Source organism: Diabrotica virgifera, chromosome 2, assembly GCF_917563875.1.
Source record: "Diabrotica virgifera virgifera chromosome 2, PGI_DIABVI_V3a".
In the NCBI taxonomy this organism is placed as follows: Eukaryota; Metazoa; Arthropoda; class Insecta; order Coleoptera; family Chrysomelidae; genus Diabrotica; species Diabrotica virgifera.
Window position 1 is genome coordinate 231,876,211 of NC_065444.1, and position 13,750 is coordinate 231,889,960.

The 13,750-nt window shown below is 32.5% G+C and overlaps 1 protein-coding gene across 4 annotated transcripts in view; it reads right to left on the reverse strand.

Moving 5' to 3' along the window:
• Positions 1 to 13,750, reverse strand: part of LOC114335389 (sulfate transporter) — a 128,837-nt gene that overhangs the window by 49,673 nt on the left and 65,414 nt on the right. The window contains exon 1 of one of the 4 annotated variants that reach the window (XM_050644354.1): positions 5,240 to 5,359. The exons of the other annotated variants lie outside the window; for them this stretch is intronic. The gene's annotated coding sequence lies outside the window, so the exon portion shown is untranslated. Of the gene's footprint in view, positions 1 to 5,239; positions 5,360 to 13,750 lie in introns of those variants that run through there. 4 annotated transcript variants of the gene reach the window in all.

Here is a 13,750-nt window from a genome sequence, read left to right on the forward strand (position 1 = left end):
TGTTTGCTCTTAAGGAAAAATCCCGAAACAGGCCGATTTTTATTTTTAAATTACATGTTTTTGGCATATATATATCATACTAATGACGTCATCCATCTGGGCTTGATGACGTAATCGATGAGTTTTTAAATCAGATAGGGGTTATGTGATAGCTCATTTGAAAGGGTATTCAATTCTCTATTCACTAATATAAACATTAACATAATTATTTATACAGGTTATTAAAAAAATTTAATTAAATTAATTGAGACAAAAAGAAGAATCACTTCATACTTCATTCTGCCTCCATATTGCAAAATGTAGTACCTACTGGCACTTTAATTTATCTGTTTTGTCCCTTGTTCAGTGTTTAGTTAGATGTTAATTTAAGTTTGCCAACAAATTATTTATTTTAATTAAATGAAATTCGAGGATACCTTCTTTTATTGACGAAATGCCCCTGAGGATGCTCTAGATAGCGAAAGTATACTTGGGCAAGATTTAATAAATTCAGTGCTCGATATCTGCCTTTTGACTTTAAAAAAAAGAAGAATGTATGTAATTTATTTAATTTACAATTCGTTTTACTGTTGTCATAAAACAGAAAAAAACATGTTTATTTGACAAATAAATATTGCTTTTCGCTTAAATTCAATGTTAGAGCTACCACCCTCCTGCCTCTTGGAAATTTGAACATTACGTTTAAGCGAAAATCAATATTTATTTTTTAAATAAACCAGTAAAATGTATTTAGAATTAAACAAATTAAATATATTCATCTTTTTTTGGCAATTAATTTAATTTTAAAAAAACCTTTTTTGGACACACTGTATAAATAATTATGTTAATATTTATATTAGTGGATAGAGAATTAAATACCCTTTCAAATGAGCTATCACATGACCCCTATTCTTATTAAAAAAAATCATAGATTACGTCATCACACCCAGATGGATGACGTCATTAGTATGCTATATATGCCAAAAAATCGCAATCTAGAAATAAAAATCGACCTGTTTCAGCATTTTTCCTTAAAGTCGCCAGTTTAAGAAATAATGAATTTATGCGTTACTTTATAGACGCACTGTATACAAGGTGTCCCAAAAAAATTTGGACATAAATTATACCACAGATTCTGAGATCAAAAATGGGTTGATTAAACCTCACTTACCTATATACAATAGTGTACACAAAAAAAGTTACAGCCCTTTGAAGTTACAAACTGAAAATCGATTTTTTTTCTTATATCGAAAACTCTTAGAGATTTTTTATTGAAAATGGACATGTGGCATTCTTATAGTAGTAACATCTTAAAAAAAAATAAAGTGAAATTTGTGCACCCCATAAAAACTTTGTGGGGGTTTTGTTCCCTTAACCCCCCCCCCCCCCCAAACTTTTGTGTACGTCCCAATTAAATTATTATTGTTGCACTATTAGGTAAACACAATATTTTTAAAACTTTTTTGCCTCTTAGTACTTTTTCGATCAGCCCGTGTTTATCGAGATATTTTGAATATTTGTAGAATCCACCACATATTTGTATACGGTAAGTACGATTATAGAGAGCTGTTAATAATCTGAAATTTTATTTATTATTTATATTATTAGGTATATTTTGAAAAAGAAGCCACATCTCGATAATAGGTGACTTATCAAAAAAAGACTAAGAGGCAAAAAAGTTTTAAAAACACTGTGTAATGGTACCACAATAATAGTTTAATTGGAACGTACACAAACATTTGGGGGGTTTAAAGGAACAAAACCCCCATAAAATTGTTATGTAAACATATTAAAAAAGAAGCCGCATCCCGATAAAAACTGGCTTATCTAAAACTACCAAGAGGCAAAAAAGTTTTAGAAACGTTGTGTTTAACTAATGGTACCACAATAATGAATTAATTGGAACGTAGACAAAAGTTTGGGTAGGTTTAAGGGAACAAAACCCCCATATAATTTTTATGGGGTGGACAAATTTCACTATAATTTTGTTTAAAGATGTTCCTGCCATAAGAATGCCCCTTGTCCATTTTCAATAAAAAATCTCTATGGTTTGTTTTTTAACCAAGAGGAGTGATTCAAATTTACCGCGCTGTATTGCTTGTTTGTAATTGGTCCAACCGCAGGCAAGTTTACTCCACTGTTATAAAATTTTGACACTAATGACAGTTATCAAATTTTGACACTAGTGACATTTCATAGGTTAATTAAGTTATATCAGCGATTTTTGTGTTTTCTGTGTTATTCCTTTAATTTTTAGATTTTTAGTCTGCTTTTATATAAAAAGCAGTTGTTTTTGGAACTCTTTAGGGGCGTATTAATTTAATATAATATTTTATGGATTACCGTTGAGGGCCGACTAGATCAACCAAAAAAGAAGATGTATTTGGTTATTATTCTAGTGACTTTCTTGGGTGTGAATCTGTCTTTTTAGTTTAATTCTCCTTGTTAAAAAATAAACTATAATAGTTTTAGATATATTGAAAAAAATCCATTTTCATTTTGTAACTTTAAAGGGCTGTAACTTTTTTTATGAGCACAATTGTACTAAGGTAAGTTAGGTTCAATCGAACTATTTTTGACCCCAGAATGTGTGATATAATTTATGACCAATCTATTCGGGACACCCTGTATAATGGAAGAAGTGCAGTGGAATGGGACTACCAATAGGAGATAAGATAATCTACACGCTACACTATGCAGATGACCAAATTGTAATTGCACAGGACAAGGACGATCTTGAAAATACATATGGCAAGGAGACTAATAGAGGAATATATAAAATGGGGTCTGGAGGTGAATACAAAGAAAAAACATAATATCTATGCGTACGAAGGGAAGAAACGGAGAACCTGAACCTAGAACAGGAAACAATTACAAGCTGCAAACAATACGTATATTTGGGAATAAAACTACTTAACGTGTATAGGACAAAACGAAGAAAATATTAAAGAAAGGATAGTAAATGAAAAACAGGTGATAGGAGCTCTTAATTCGGCACTGTGGCAAAAAATATAAGAACAGAAAATAAAACACGAATTTTAAACACTATATTAAAACCAGTGTTAACCCATGGAGCTGAAGTCTGGCAATTAACCAAAAAATACAAACATAAATTATTAGCCACTGTGATGGGTTTTTGGAGAAGGTCAGCAAGACAATCTTGACTAGAACACGACTAAGAGACGACGACATTAGACAACAAATGGAAATAGAAAAAACAATAATGGATGACAGCTAATCTTGGAGGAAAGGAGAGTCCCCAAAAAAGTATTAGAATGGACCCACACAAAAAAACAAAAACGAGGAAGATCAGCAACTACATGGATAAAGGGAATCTTCAAGGCGATGTTCGAAAAAATTTTAAGAGAGGAAGACTACCAAAATAGAAAGGAGGGGCGATTATGAACGGAAAGGCGTAGAATGCTGTAAAACCGATTTAATGGATTTTTGACATTTGGAGAAACTGATACATTACTTTAGCGATACTTCCAAACCGGTGGAAAATAAAGGTATCTTAATAAGTATGCAATACTATTACTTTTGATTAAACAATGTTTGTATATTGACAGAGAAAATGGCAAGCTATTTGTCATGCTTACATGGAAATCAAGTAATATTTAATTTGCACCCTCTTATTTTACTACTAAAAATCCAATTGATGCCATTTGTGACCAGTGTGATCATTACATATAGAGGTGTATGTGATGCATTGTGTATTAGTGAGACAAAACCCAAGTCAGTTTTGAAAAACAGAAAAAATGTATATAGTGAAGTAGAGATCGCATCATATAAACCTAAACTACTCCTTAAGACTAATGGTCTTCCTGAAATCTAACAGCAAGTATAGATTTGTTTATTGACTTCACGAAGGACTTCGATAGTATAATCAGAGAGCTAATGTGGAAGATTCTGAAACTGTATGGAATTACTAAATACGTTACCCTAATCAGATTATTCTAGAAGGGATACAATGCCAGATTGGAACATAAATATATTAGATGAAGAAATTATTGAACTACTGATTGAAAACTGTCCCTGTCACTGCTGTCCCTGATACTAGTCCCAATCATAACGGATTGGATAATGAAGAAAATAAGCGATAAAAATACAGGTATTAGGTGGAAATTGTACCACCAGTTGGAGGACTTGTAGTTTGAAGACGACACTTGTCCCTTACCAAATATAGCAATCATATGCAGAAGAAAACCGATAACGAAACTCTTAAAAACAGCAGTCAATAAACTAATATTAAAATAAATAAATAAGATAAATAGAGAAAGTAGCTAACTTTACATATTTTCTGGGATCAATCATGAAAATCAAAGGCGGTAGAAGATCAGACGTAGAAAAATAATAGTAAAGGAACAAAATGCACATACGTCGTTAAATGAAATCTGGAATACACGCGCGATATAGAATGAACCAAAATCGAAATATTTAACAGTAAAGAGTATATGTTTGTATGGCACAGAATCTTGGAGACCGGAAGGAACAACTACCAGAAAATTACAAACCTTTATAAATAAATCGTTAGGAAAAATCCTAAAAATGTACTGTCCTGATAAAATAAAAGAGCTGTGGAAAAAAAAACAAGAAAAAATAAGTCAATGTTAAGGAAGAAAAAGGACTTATAAAGCAAATACCAAAATAATATAACCAGACAGGCACTCGAATACCAGCCTGAAGGAAGAAGATGGACAGGAAGAGCGGATAATAGCTGGAGAAGAACTGTAACAAGTTATATCAAACAGACAAACAGACAGCGAGAAATAAAGAGGAACAGAAAATTTTTGTGTAGGAGATTTCGAAGAAATAAAACCGAAGAGGATGCGGGGAAAACAAGAAGAGGCAATCTGGTTCAACCATGTAAGACGAATGGATGAGAATACACTCCCAAAAATTTCCCTAGAAAACAACCCGCCCGGTTCAAGACTCCCCGGAAGACCACCTAAAAGATGGAGAGATAGTCTCCTCAATCTACCTCCTAAAAAATTAACCAGAGGCAGCTTCAGAATGAAACAGATCGAAAGATCTCCAAGAAGTAAAAGAAGAGAAGAAGAAGAAGGATGCGCTGATCCAGCCAATTAGCCATATTTCACTTTTGGCTAAGAAGGAACTGCGCCCTAATACTCCAATAAAAGGAAAGGCGGTAGAGATATGAGGTTTAAGAGCTGGTAATTTTTAGTTATACAAACTGATACCTCTGAGAGGATATGATCCTAAAAATTGATATTTAATAACTAATATTAAGTTTACTCACGTGTATATTATTTTGTCCATGGCCATATTCGAATTACAAGGTTCGAGATGTTTATTTAACGTATATACTGATAAATTATTGTGAGACATTCAAACTTCCGTATCTTTTCATGTATTGTTACGACATTTTAATGTCTCGACAATATAATTTTGAATTTATGGTCTCATGTTGCATGAGTAATTCCATGATTTCAGTGAACTCTTTCGATTTTTTATAAATTATCATAAGATGAAGATTAGATCATTCGGCAGATTAAATAGGTATAGTCAGTTCGCTAAACTCAGACGCAACTGGCTAAATATTTTAGTCGATATTTTTTTTGTTTTTTGCCAATTTTGCAAAAATTTGCAAAATTACTAACCATTTAATGATTATTAACTACTTAGTAATTATTTTTTGCCAATTTTACTAAAATTGGCAAAATTACCGACTAAAATATCTAGAAAGTTGCGTCTGAGTTTAGCGAACAGACTATATTTGTAATTTACGCATAGTTTAATCAGAGTGCACTGCTCGATATCATTGAAGCATTGGAAAGCGTTTAATTCATCCCAATCTTTATTTAAAATTTAGCTTGCAAGTGCAGAATTTGTGTTTGGAGAAATAAGTTTTTTAAATGAAGAATACAGAGATATTTTCTGCGATGAGTGGTTCACTTCAATTATCTAATATTGCATGTGGATTGGCAATTGAATTTTACTTTTTTGTCTCTTAGGTGCGAAGAACTCCTCGTTGCCTATTTTTTATTTGTGAGTTATCTGTTTATTTTTTGTAAATAATTTTTGTTACTACAAACTTGCATTAGAATAAATATTCAAATAATGTTTGAAGCAGTTTAGCTGTTTCCAAAAATTCTTTGAATTTTATTCATTACACTAGTTTACAACCAATTTGCGACTGGAATTTAAAAAGCTGTTTTTTGTTAATTTTTGCTCTCTGGATATGAATATGATGATAAAAAGTTCCTAACACGTAAGATTTTTGAGCTATGATTTTTTCAAAAAAAAGTGAGTTACGATTTTTGAGTTATGAGTATTTTACTAAAATTTTTTTAAAACAGTCATTTGTAATATATCGGTGAGTGATGTTATCAAATTAACGTTTTTTCTAAAAATTGTGCATAATTTGACAACACTGGGATATCTAATGTCTACAAATAACACATGAATATTTAAATAAAGAATAAACTAAAGGTAATCCTTAATCAGTAAACCTACCCATTTAAACTTATTAGTTCTAAATTGTTTTAACGACTGTTACTTCTGCATGACAAAAGTGCCAAGGAAAGGCAAGCATAAAATTGAATATCCAGATATTATCTCAGCAATAAAACCGGTTTTGTATGGAGAAGATTTACCAGTTCCAGGACCCCCGGCAAATTGGGAAGAAGATTTGGAAATGTATGGCGATAAAAGTAAACCCGATGAGATGATGTATCAGAAACTAATGATTCTTATTTTCCCGAAAGCGACGAAAAAGCACCTTATTGCATCCAACAAGCCTAATTACATGATTTAGTTCGAGACCTTCACTTGTCCAAAGGACATGCTTAACTCTAGGTTCTACATTACAATAATGGATTTTTTTTAAATGGAATTTACTACCCAGTAAAACTTACAATATTTAGGAACCGTAACCAGGAGCTATACTAGTTGTTTACTATGCAGTATAAAATGTGTGTTTGTATTAATCCACATAGTGTTATGGGAAAATTTGGATAGGCAGGAAATTATGTACAAAAGACTTATTACGGTTTTTGTTTCTAGTTCTGAACTTATGTGTATATAGTATAAAATAATTTCTATAATAAACAGCAATATTTGATGCATTCTATAACTCAACATCTAACATTTCACCTGACAAGACAATGTATGCGTGGACTCCTACCGCAGAAATGCACGGCACTTTAAGAAGAAGATAATTAAAAATCTATACGTGTTGGAAAATTTTAGTGTTTGAATTCGTATTCAGGACGCTTTAAACTCCCCGGTACAGCCATTTTAACATAATTCACAATTTTTGTTGGTTTTTTTGTTGACTAGTGTTATTTGAAGAGAAGAAAAGAATATATAAAAGAAAAAAGAAAATTTGAGAACTCGCAGAAAGCATTTTTGTTATGTCCACCAGCGTGCTTTTTTGCGTGCGCTCAGACGCATGCCCTTACGCATGCCACAGCGCATACCTTGTCACCTCGAATGGCATGTGCTGACGCATGCCTGTTTGCAGTTCTGGACCGGACCCGGTTTTTCATAGCGCACAGTCCAGGGAACGTTGTTCCACCGCAGTTGAATTTCTTTGCGCTTCGATCTTCGTTGACTATCGATCTTATGAGTGCTTATGGGACATAACTACCCAGCTAACAATGTTCGTATATATAACGTCAAACAAACGTCAACATTTTGGGAGAAGTTGCGTCAAAAGTTACATAAAATTTTACCTAAAATATACGTATAAAAGTCACAGCGATGTTGCGTAACAATTTTACGTTATTTCTACGTAACCTTTTAACGTCACAAAAACGTCACTTTTTAGGAGAATTTTCGGTATAAATAATATTTATAAATAGGACTTAAAATTATTGTGTAAATAAAACCACATACATGATGCCGACATATTTATTAAATATTTGAAATAAACATTTATTATATACCTATTTGACTTTTATGTGAGAGAAAGAGACACAATTATTAATAGCTACTTTATATTACAATACATACACATACCCTTGAAGTAATCTTCATTCGTAAAGTGTAAACTGCACACTTTCATAAAAGGACTAGGCTGCTTCCCCATTTTTAGAAGATATTTCCATACATTTCGTTTTTCAACTAAACGGTCATTGAATAGAATTCTATTTTGTTTATCCTATTTAGGGAAAAAATGAAACGATAAATTACTATTAGGTACGCTTTATCCAAGAATCACATTGAGGCACACAACAATATTAATTCGATTTTTTTGACATAACTCCATAAAACGAACACGACTTTAATCACGGAAATGTAAGGTTAGGTATTAATGAAAGGTTCGAAATAAATACGCGATGGCACTGCAATCTCAAACGAGATCTATACGTGTCTATACCTACCAAAATCCACGTGTTAGAGACGAATAAATTCATACGTATTTAACCCGCGAGTAGTCGCGCGATGAGATAGAATCTCAATTTTTATCCTTTTTCGCGATAACTTGATGAAAAATTTTGCAATTTTGAAAAAATTTCGTAAGTGTCTCGAGGAAGGGTGTAGTAATGCTTAGAAATTTTTTTTCTTCTTCTTCTTCTTTTTGTGGAATTTATGACTTTGGGGAGAGCCAATTAGCTTTAACCCGTGAGTAGTCGCGCCGTTAGATAGAATCTCACATTTCATCCTTTTTCGTAATACAGTAAAACCTGTCAGTAACGGCCACTAAAAATGAAAGAACTATTGGCCGATATAGAAAGGTGGCCGGTATTGCCAGTTTTTGTAATCTACATATAATTGGTTTGGGAAATTTTTAAACTGGCCGTTAAGACAGGTGGCCGATGTTGGCAGGTGGCCGTTAACACAGGTTTTACTGTACAGTAAAATTTGTCAGTAACGGCCACTAAAAATGAAAGAACTATTGGCCGATATAGAAAGGTGGACGGTATTGCCAGTTTTTGTAGTCTACATATAATTGGTTTGGGAAATTTTTAAACTGACCGTTAGGACAGGTGGCCGATGTTGGCAGGTGGCCGTTAACACAGGTTTTTTTAATAAAATTGTTAGAAATATATATTTTCAATATAAAAAGTAGATAAAAATAATACAAAATAAAAATTTGTTTTAAATTCTTATTTTGAGGTAGAATCTCACACGCGACTATCGACGTTACAGAAGTGAGCGCGACTACTCCCGGGTTAAACCTACCAAAGAGCCACGTTTAAGAAACGAATAAATTCATACGTATAATTATACGTATTAAAATTTCGTATCAGTAACGTCATTTTTTGATAGATGTTACGTAACAATACAAAAAAAACCTAAATTTAACGTTAATGCAACGTTATCTTGCTAGCTGGGTAGCCAGTCTTACAAGAACAAAAATAAAAGGAACGATGCATACCGAGATTTAGCTTAAAAGTGTGGTACTACTACTACTACTAACACCCAAAGAGGTCCTAACCATATGCAGAAGATTGTCAAAGTTATTTTTTGACATTTTTTGTAAAATTTGTAAACAACACTGTGACGGGTAGTTCTTTTAGGTCAAAAGACTAAGTACAGTTCCGGCAAAGCCTCTCTTCAACCCAGAGTACCTTTGTCCTGACAGAGTCTCGATTCAGTCGCATAACTGCCCCTTGCTCCCAGCTCAACCCGCTGGGAACTGGGTTGAGTTCCCAAATAATCCTCAATTCTCTTCTTAACCTTCCGATGACCAACCTTTTTTTACCAACGGGGTAAAAAATGACCCCAAGACAAAAATGACAATTGACAAAAGAAACAAGTGGTTTTAAGAAATAAAATAATGTATTCGTAATTTTAATATTAGTATTGTATCAATAAATGATAAATAAACATTAGAAAAAAACATATTTCAATCACAACTGAACCAAAAGAGGAATCATCATTCTGAACATAGAACTAAAGACATTTTGAAATATACACTAATTTAGGTCGCCACAGGTTTAGCAAACAACTTTTTTTTAATATTGGAATGTTTCTTACAAACAATTCCACATAATAGACGGTATTTACCTAATATAAAATTGGAACATGGAAGGCCAAGGGAATTCGTCTTTGACACCAAATTCAGTTTTTCCTAAAATATAGGGAATTTTTTTTATTACAAAATATGAGGGTAGGTGTTTAGAATGATATTAAAGTTAAATAAAAAAATAATGAGTTTAAAATTAAAAATAATTCTGAATTTATTAAATAAAAACATACATTGGGGTCAAAATTTACCCCCTTGGTCATCCGAAGGTTAAATACACTCTCGGTAGCTATCACTCCTTGGCTCCATCGGTGAGGTGGCCATTAGTGGGGCTGCTTTGGTATCAATGCGCATACAGTTCTCTTCTGACGAGCTGTTGAATGCCGGGCGGAAGGATATCATTACAACACATTGTCGTGGCGTTCTAAATCCTTTAGAATGCCAAAATTACGGGTTTTAAAATAACTCTTCATACAAGATTTTCGGTATAATCTTTTACGTTTTTTAACTTTCTGTAACACCAAATATGCAATACTACGTCCTCCTAGCAAAAATAGCGTCACTTTCATCAATCCTGGATAGACTGAAAGGTGCTATATGAGGACAGGGAAAAGGGATGAGTCTATCCACATTCGCGAGGGCATGCCTTGACGCGTGTTGAATTGATTGTTGAACGGAACGTTGAAACGCACGTTGAAATTGGAAGAGCACCAGTCTGGACATAGGTTATTAAAGGACTAAGAAATCAAAATGACACTTAAAAGTTCTACGGAAATTTAAACAAAATGAGCAAAAAATTTAACCCAAGAATAGGGAGCTGTAAGGATGGAGCAGAAAATATACGGGCTCAATATTTATCTGAAAAGACGGGTTGAATTTTTCGACGCCAAATTTAATGGCCATCATATCGAAGAAGTAGATAACACCCTAGCAAATCGAAATGATTGGAATCTATATCATTGGAAAAGTTGTCCAAGTCATTAAATATCTTAAAGATAATGAATCACCAGAAACTAATCAAATTTGCAGTGAGCTCTTATATAATAATGGGGACAACGCAACGACCTATCGTACTAGTAAATAACGTACCCAGTCTAGCAAAAAACTAAAATCATTATCTATTATTCGGTCTAGATTTGCACTCCGACACTACCTACTGGTGTGCAAAATTTTAATTTTTAAATATTTTTTTACAAAAATATAATAAATATCTTCCACGATTATCAAAGGTGATAAAGAATGCATTGCTTAAAAAAAAATCAATATCTTCTGGGGGTAAACGTGTTTAATTATGTAGTAACTAAAAATATAATAGATTCTTTTGTAACGAAACATTAATAAACCTGCCACAAACGACAGCATACTTGTTTCAAACCTTATAGTTTCGAAATGTGATCTAGAATAATAGTCCAGGGCGCATCTGTTTTGAGATGGACGTTGAGAGGTGACTCAAATTTTTTTGCAGAGATTGCTTGAAAATTACTCAAATAACAATATTTGAATTAACCTCCCACTCAAAAAGGTCCGGAACATTGTTTAAATAATCAAAATATCAAAAAGTGAAGGAAAAGTTCGATTTTTTTCTTCGTTTTTTGATTATAACTTTAAAAGTATTCATTTCCAAAAAAAATTGGACTGACATAAAAGTTGCGTAATTAAATTTCCTACAATATAGAACTCGTTAAAAATTTTAAAATTGTTCACTCTTGTTGCAAAATAGCAATACTTGCTAAAAAACATAAAAAAACAAGTATTGGCATTTTACGTTTTTCTACCATTTGTGCTACACTTATAACCTTCATGTTTTAACCAGAAAAACTCTATGATATAATAAAAAATACTATAATTTTCATTAAGATCGGTTTAATAGATTTTGCAAAATAAATTTTGAAATCCAGCTTTCGCAAAAAACATCCATTTTTTCTAAATGTTGCAGGATTGAAAATAAAGCAGATAGTAAGTTGAATTTTTTTCTGCTTATAGAAGAGTACTCTACCTGTCATTTGCAAAATTAAAATCGATTAAATACTACGGCGTCAGAAATTTTTTTAAATAAACATTAATTTTTGGTGCTACGCGTAGGACAGCGGTGTTCGCTTCACACAAGCTGATTTCCACCAAAATGTCTTCCAATCTTTATCTAATATATTATTTTCTTACTCTATATTTTGTAGTATTTTAAAATTTTAATTCCACAAAAATCAAACTAATTTGATTATTGTTTGTGAAATATTGTTTAACACTAGAAGCTCCAGAGCGGTCATTTTGACTGCTATCTATTTTTGACCCCTCTGTATTACTTATTCCTAGTTGTTTTAGAAAGTTGATAATTTATAAATTTTCCTAGATCTACTTGAGGATTATAATTCCTCCTTTACAGGTACTTAGTGTAATTACTTTTTGAGATGTTTTAATATATACCTAGAAGCACCAGGGCGGTCATTTTGACTGCTTTCTATTTTTGACCCTTGACCCTCTGTATTACTACTTATTCATAGTTATTCTAGAAACTTAAAAATTTAGGACTTTGCTACACCTATTTAAGGATTACAAGTTTTGTTTTGCAGGTAGGTACTTAGTGTAATTACTTGTTGAATATGTTGATGCCTACCTAGAAAAAATGCGGTCCTTATTACGGAGGAGAAGTACCAGATCTAAGCGATGATCAACAGATAAATTTGCACTTGCGTCGGAAATATGGACCTTATTTATAGAGAAATGTATATTTTGCTACACCTACAACTGGCTAAAATATATCTATCGACGAACAGCTTTTTCCCACAAAGGCAAGATGTCACTTCACCCAGTACATGGCGTATAAACCCGATAAGTTTGGAATCAAATTCTGGCTTACAGCTAATGTCTAGTCCAAAAATTTATTGCACGGATTTCCTTAGGGCAGGACAATATCAACGGAAACAAATCAGAGATACAACACCTCAATCAAATAATCAACGTAGGCTTTCCAAAATCAAGTCAGAGCTACCTCATCCTACAGCCAAAATTGTACAGTTATATAACAGATAAATCCTTCTTACAGATAATTATGGCGAAGCTTGCACTTCCCTATATCCGCTTTCGTCAAGAGTCAGACAGAAATTTTGAATGACGTAAGCGTGCTTTTGTATTAAAAAGGGTATAAATATTGTGGAGCAGCAAGGACAGGAAAATAAGCAACATTAAATAAAAAAATTATAAAACGCAATAAAATGTCGGAAGAATGAAAAACTAGCAAACTAATTTTACTATTTAAAAAAGAGATAGAAACAGTCAGAAACTACAGAGGGATAAAATTGATAAATATAACCCTAAAACTAATAACTTATATTTTACAAGTACTAATGAATCAGATAATAAATTTTAATATAATGTATACCAGGGTGTTATAATGGCATAAAGCCAATACCTTGAAGGAAGCATTGGATAATAAGACTCAAAAGATGCATGCCATCTTCTGTACAACGGAAAAGGAGCCCTAGTAGGGATGGGAAAAACCTACCGGCTTTAACCTAAAACCGGTTTTTTACTTCGCAGTAACTGGTTTTACCGGTTGTTTTTTTGTCCCGGTTATAACCGGTTTTTTCTTTTTAACGTGAAAACCAGTTATTAGGTTTTTACGGTGATTAGGATTAGGTTAGGTATTATTTTGGATCCCAATCATAATTATTATTCTCAAGTAATTATTCCAAACAAAACCATAATTCAAATTTTATTCTATAAATACAGAAGAAAACTGAAAGTGCAAACTCACATCAGCCAGAAACAATTAAGTTTTATTATAATATTTCGTTGAAAAGGTATTTGTAATCATAATATTTACATAAGAAGTGATCT